This window comes from Ailuropoda melanoleuca, chromosome 11 (assembly GCF_002007445.2).
Source record: "Ailuropoda melanoleuca isolate Jingjing chromosome 11, ASM200744v2, whole genome shotgun sequence".
In the NCBI taxonomy this organism is placed as follows: domain Eukaryota; kingdom Metazoa; phylum Chordata; class Mammalia; order Carnivora; family Ursidae; genus Ailuropoda; species Ailuropoda melanoleuca.
The window spans coordinates 72,758,171-72,765,718 of NC_048228.1; positions in this window are offsets into that span (position 1 = coordinate 72,758,171).

The window sequence follows — 7,548 nt, forward strand, 5'->3', positions numbered from 1 at the left end:
AAGTTGTCCAGCTAAAGAATGTCAGAGAGAGTAAAGGAAAAAAAGGTACGGTGAAAATGTTGATATTCAGATCATATTAAGAGTTTATTCAGCATGTTATAGTGGAGAGGTCATAGACTTGGGGGACCGATGGGCTAAAATGTGAACTGATTTGGCTCTTGACCTGATAGCTGTATTTAAATCCCCAGATCCTCAACTTCTTCATCAGTAGAAAGAGGGATGATGATTCTACCTGTATCATAAATTGTTAGAATTGAGTAAAATAATCCATGCGTATCATTCAGCAGATTGGTGAACACTGCATGTGTTAGTTCCCTTCTAATTCTTTTTATCATCCATCTGTACACAGGGCAAACAAAATAGGGATACGGTCAATGCTATTGTAATACCATTGTATGGTAGCATATGGTAGCTACACTTATAAGTATAGCATAAGGTTGGGAGTTGTTGAATCACTATATCGTACAACTGAAACTAATGTAACATTGTGTGTCAATTATATTCAAATTAAAAAAATAACGTCTTTTTTAGAACAACCAAAAAATACTTTTTAGAACAGCAAAGAAGAGTAACATGTTGTCAGTTAACCACCAAGTCTGTAAAATGAGGTTTAAAATTCCATTGCTTGCCCTCTATTCCCTTTCTTCTTGTCTGTCTCATCTTTTGACTTCCCACTCATGAACTGCTGCCTGAAAATACTGAGCTAAGATTGAATCACTCTTTCTCTCCATATTCTAAATCTAGAAGGCAAAATGAGGCAAAATCCTGAATCTAACTCCCATTTAAAAAAAAATTTCTGAGGTTCACAAACAAGCTACAGAGCATTCAGAGTAGGCTTTCAATCAGTACATTGTGAGTGCAGCAACTGCTTACTAACTGGATGTCTCTGACATAGGTCTACCTCTAGTCCACAGCCAGGCGTATAGTATAAACGAGTCAGAGAGATATGTAATATTCTGTTCAAGTGAATACTGTGGAACTTATGAATTCTTTACCGTTATGCAATAGATTATTTTCTTCTAGTAGAAAAATATTCTAATACAAATAGAATATTATTTTTAAATTAAATATTTTTGAAATTAAATCATTTTCGACGTTTGACTGCGTTTCTACTGTATATACGAGATCTTGCTAGAAATTACAGAGGATTTGAAAAGATTCAGATACCAATCATGGTTTCAAGGTGATTACAATATGATAACAGATATGATAACTATTAATTATAATTCAGAGTAAGTCATTTTAAAAGTTTCTAATGTACTGTGAGAATTCAGAGAAGAACATGATCACTTCAAATTGGGTTTAAGGAAGGATGGAATTTTTTTGAAAAATGGTCACAATTAAGACATAGAAAAAGGAATAGAAAAAAAAAAAAAAAGGACATCTAGGCAAGGGAACAGCCTAAGCAAAAAACTGGGGTTGTGGGCAGGGGGAGAGCTGGGGGCCAGAGAAGGTAAAGTGTGTATTAACAATGGGAAAGAAATCCAGTATGCATGAGGCTTAAAGATAGAGTATGAGGTACGTTTCGACTATATCATTAAGGGCATTGGCTACCAAGCTATAATTTTTTTTCACATGTATTCATGAACACAACAATTTTACATGTTATTGTAATTGTCAGATATAATCTCAATCTTGTATTTAGTATGTATTTTATATATATATATATTTATTGTCAGATGGAATGAGGGTGGCTGACCTTGGTGGAAGATATAAGGAGTACCTACATACTAATTTCTTCTGATGTCATCAAGTTTTTATTTTCAATGAAATAGACTCACATTTTTTTTATTTACATAAAAAATCTAACAGTCATAAGTCTCACTTTACTCCCGTGCATGAGAGAGAAGAGGAAAGTGTTATGATCTTCTTGTAGTGTGACAAATCTTACAAGTGTTTATTTGGTACTTTTCCAAAACAAAAATGTCAGTGTAACTATTATCAGAAAATAAAGTGTTACCTACTTAGGACAACTAATCTGTATTACATTTTAGAGGTTAAAGCTTACTTTCACAGGGCATTGCAACATTCTCAGAAGCCCTGATATAATAAGAATGCTTTGTTGAAATAACACGTCCAAGGACAGTTTTAATAATGGAAAATAAAAGACTTATGTGTTTTCCTCAACCTGAATAAGAAAGTAAGATTTGTTAAGTTTTTAGTTCATCACTTCAGCAGAATCGAATCTGCATTTCTGCAGTTGCAGGTAAAAGCAGACATATTCTTCTTTTTAATATGCTGAGATTTCTTTTACTAGCAATTGGGACAGCCTTTTATTTCCAAGGCTAAGCTCTGGAATTTTCTTGGTTAACACTGAAGAGAGGCATGGTGAAGGCAGATCTAAGGTGCACAAAATGTACAATATAAAAAGGGAAAGGCTATATTAGAATTATTAATAAGTAGGATTATTTATCACATTGCAGGCCATAATGTTGAATATAACTCTATCATGAGTTCAATCTAAGTAAAGCCAATGCATTGTGAATTTAATAGACTTACAGATTTTGTTCATATTACTTTATAATGTTAATTGATAATAATGCCATCATTTAAAAGAAGAATCTAACTTCAACCCCAATTGGAGATAATTTTTATTTACTGTCTGAATAATTTGTATGCTTCCAAATAATATTTTCTTAAACCAAATCTAATTTCTTAGAACATACCAACAAAATAAAAGAATAATAGGATTATTGGAATGTTTTTTACTAACATGTACAAATTCCCTAACATCTAAAATATTATGACTACTATAAGCAATCATAAGTAATGCTTATATCTGTTCAACGGAAGTGTCCAGTGGCAGTCAACTCATCAGTATTATACAGACCTAAAAAGTGATGAATCTTGCAATATAATCTATGAAACCATTCATTGCCAAGAGCCTTATCATAACATATCATTATTCACTAGTATGAGTTATAACTTTTAATTTATATACACATACCTTTAAAGAAGGAAATTTTTCTAAGGTATTTTTTTATTAAAAAATAGCTTATAGGCTTAGTTCATTTTTCTTAAAGGAAACTTGTAGTTTTATAAATGTTCTACAGTTTGCACTCAGGTCAACTATGCATATAATAATTTTTGTAGAAAGATGATTACATCTAAGATGGACAAACTTAATGAGATATTACAGATCCCTTTTCCCAGGTTGATACACCTAAAGGAAAGCAGATTTATATATTACCTTGAACAAAGCAGCTTCTCCAATGAACTGGGGAAAAGAGAAAGGAAGTCTGGTTCTGAAATTTGCAGTGCTACAATTTGATATCCAGTGACAAACCAAGAATTAGACAAATAAGTCTTATTTTTTAAAAAGTCTGTCACATGACTAAAGAAGTACCATTGAATTGACCTAAAAATTCAGATTCAGCTAACTATGTTGTTATGGAGATTGCTGATTGCTGACCAAAATCCATGTTCTGATTTTTCTGGTCACACTGGTAGACATTTGCTAAGCTTTCTTGCGAATAAGAATTGGCTATATGACTGAATGCCAACAAGTAGAGTTAGAGCAGAAGTGACACATGCCACTCATAGGCCTGAAAATGAAATAAAACTTCCATGTAAGTACCTCCATGCCCATTGTCCCTCTCATTGACCTGGAATTGAGACTTCATTTTGCTTGAAGAAGTCAATCTCACCATTCACCTGTTTTTAAGTGAACAGAAATAAATTTTTTTTAAGATTTTATTTATTTATTCGACAGAGATAGAGACAGCCAGCGAGAGGGAACACAAGCAGAGGGTGTGGGAGAGGAAGAAGCAGGCTCATAGCGGAGGAGTCTGATGTGGGGCTCGATCCCATAACGCCGGGATCACGCCCTGGGCTGAAGGCAGGCGCTTAACCACTGTGCCACCCAGGCGCCCCAGAAATAAATTTCTAATGCATTTAACTTATATGCTATTTTGGGGTATATTTGTTATAACCATCAGGCTTACAAATGTTTATTATAATAATTGGGCAAAATGCTATCCTCATTCATTATTGAAAGTAGGGAAGCCCACAGTTTAGGTACACATTTATTAAAAAGAACAAAAAACCAAGACTATTAAAATAGTTACATGAAGAAATAGAAGAGAATTCCTTTTTTTTTTTTCATCATATGAAAAGCCTATCATTAGCATTTTGATTTTACCTTTCCTAAGTCATGGTTATTGTTATTTGACTTTGTTGGTTATATGAACATGAAATATTAAAATTGGGTATTAAGATTATAATTATCTGTTACTATAAGCATGACTAAAAGGAAAACGATTTCAAGGGAATATTTAGGGCCACTACATTAAGAGCCAGCATGAATCCTTGTAACATATGAGAGCAGCAAAAAGATAAGATGAATACTCAGTGACAAGAAGATGAATTTGAACCAAAGAAGCATTTCTTATGAGGCAAAGTCTGCAGGCACAGACAATGCCTCTGAGATTTGTGCATGCATGTGTGCAGGCACTCACACCTGTACATATTGATTAAGCATATGGGGTCTGCCAAAAATTAGGAAGGTAAAGGAAGAAGAAAAAAAAAGACCTGGACTCCAGGTGATGAAATTATAAGGATAGTCAAGATATTTTAGTAAAGGGCTTGTATTTTACCATCCCTTCAAATATTTAGAGTTTACATGAAGACATGGAAAGGTATTGTTTTTTTCTTGTTTTTGAAGCAACATCTAATAGAAGCAGAAAGAAGTACCAGTATATTAAAAAAAAGATCATACCAATCTATAAAAATCCACAAAGTGGCTGAAAATATGGGGAGGAAAGACGGACACTGTAAACAGAGAACCAAATGGTGCAAAAAGAAGAGGGATGCAGAAATGATATTAAAATATTGGATTTGAAATTTTTAAAAATCGGCATTCAACTTCTAGATCTCTCATTGTTTAATCTTGTATTTTACCAGTCTTAATTCTCATCTGTGAAAAAGGAGGAAGAATTATTTATGTATTTACCTTGCAGGAGTGTAATGCAGATGAAATAAGATAATGGATGTGAAAGAGCTTTGTAACATATAACATAGTCCTCATGCACATAGTTTCCATAGTATATTCTTTTCTTCTTTTTTTTATTTTTTTTTAAGTAGGCGCCATGCTCAATGTGGATCCCAACATGGGGCTTTAACTTATGACCCTGAGATCAAGATCTGAGCTGGGATCAAGAGTTGAGCCACCTAGACAAGCCCATAATACATTCCTTACTGTAGACTTTGAGTCTTTTTGGAAAGACTGTATTGATGATATTTTCCTAACAGAGACCTCAAGAGTAGCACACAGGCAAGATTCAGTAGGGAAGATAGCTTTAGAAGGTCTCATTCTGGTATTTTTTAAAAATGAGGGGATGGCATGTGTTGTGATGAGTACTGGGTTTTATATGCAGCTAATGAATCATTGAACACTACATCAAAAACTAATGATGTACTATATGGTGGCTAACTGAGCATAATAAAATAACTAGCTAAATAAATAAATAATAAAATAAGAGAGGGGATGGTGTAAACTGCAATAAATGCTTTATTTGTTGACAACTTTATTTCTTGTAAAGTAGAAAACGCAGTCCAGTAAATCAGGCTGAATTTTTACCAGTGAGCAAGAACAGTTGTTATATGAAAGCACTGGGAACATAGAAAGAAAGTGTCCTAAGTTAGGAGAATAAAGACATGTACTGTATTTATAAGTATTAAACATTTGAGGGGGGCAGTGGGAGAAAAATGTAAAGATATAATTATATGATATGAGACTCAAAAAAACATTGGCTCAAGACAGATGAGAATCTTGAAAATATTGACTCTAATGAAATAAAATATTTGATGGAGAAGTAAGTGAAAAGCATAAAAACTGGATCCTGGTAACTGGACAGGGAGCACTAATTAAACTCAGATTTTTAATAAAGGATCCAGAAAAAGCTGAAATGAGGATCATTTAACCACAGAGTATCATGAAGGAATAGCCAACAGAGCCCAGAATGAGCTATAATTTAACAAAAGTGCTAAACAAAAGAAGTAGGGAATTTTATCTATAATAAGAAAGGTTGGATAGGATTCTAGCAAAGTACAGATATCATGATGTTAACATTGAAAGCAAGAAGTCAGACATACTGTGGTCTTATTTAAGTGTAAACTTACATAAATTCCATCTTTTCTAATAAGTAGGAAGAGATTGAAACACAGAATATCTTAACTCCACATAGCATATTTAGAACCAGTAGAAAAAGTTACCGCAAAGCAGACATAGGCACAATGAAAGATGGCTCATTATAGAAGTTTGCAATAACTGAAAATTTGGTGGTTTAGCTCGGAAGGTTAAAACTTCCATTTCTAGAATGCTTAAGTAAAGGTCGTGTTTTAGTCTCATTGCTTATTTTATAACTTTAATAATAAAAGCTTGAGTTAGATTAATTCTGAATTCCCTACCAATGCTAAGATTCTGCAGTTCTAATTGAAATTAGGGTCAGTTTATTATAAAGTAGAGTTGCCAAAATTTAACAAATAAAAATACAGAACACCTAATTAAATTTGAATTTTAGATAAACAATGAATAATTTACTATATCCCAAATATTTTATCCGGCAACATGACGTTTCTTTCCAGTGAATCTCTTGCTCAATTTTTGTTTTTTGTTTTGTTTTGTTTTTCTGGGGATTTAAGGAATAGACAATGAAAAAATTACCAGCACAGCCCAAATCTATTCTGAGACCTACTTCAGGATTTTGCCAAGATTATTAAATGCTGGAATCCATAGACTTACAAGACTGAACAGAATCCCTATATGACATCGGGGCAATTCCTTAATTTTAAGAGCAAAGCGGACAATTTGGCTTGCCTAAGACAGAAAGTAATGGAATGGAAAGTTATTTGCCATAGTTACTGGTTGCTAAGGAAGTTTATGGCATCTCTTTTATTATAGGTGATTCAAAACCATCTAAAGGTAATCCTTCCTATGCATGTGGGAGTGGAATGTAGACTTCTCCAGGCACCATTTAGATCTGGAAGCCTATTTTTAAGTCTTACCAGAATTCCCCTCAGGTAAAATCGCTTTACAGTTTTATAGGACTAAGTTTTTCAGCTCATCAATCCCTGAAGTTCCAGTAACTTGACTACAGATAGTTGTGGGGATAATTTAAGTAAGTCCTATATCCCTCCAATTTCCTTTTCCACAACTTCGCTACAAAATAACCCAAGCATGAGACACTTTGCAAATGTGACAGCCTAGTTTTCAGCCTCTCCTGCGTTTAGAAACTCTTGTGGCTAACCTTTGGAGAACTAACTCAAAGTAGGAATCTCTCAAATAGATTTCAGTACTGTAATTCCTTCTTTGTTGCTTGAATAATTTATATGAAATGACAGTAATGTTACTGGGGGGGGGGGTGATTCCCTGACTTATAATTAGAGTTGTGTGCCCAAAAAGGGATATTCTTTAAAAACTTGAGAAATTCTGTATTCATGATTTTCTCAACATTAGCACTTTCATAAACCAGTGTTTATTTGACATTTCTTGAAAGAAACTGTAGAAACTTGTTCAGTAAGCAAGGTCTTGTGCATACAACATAGTTT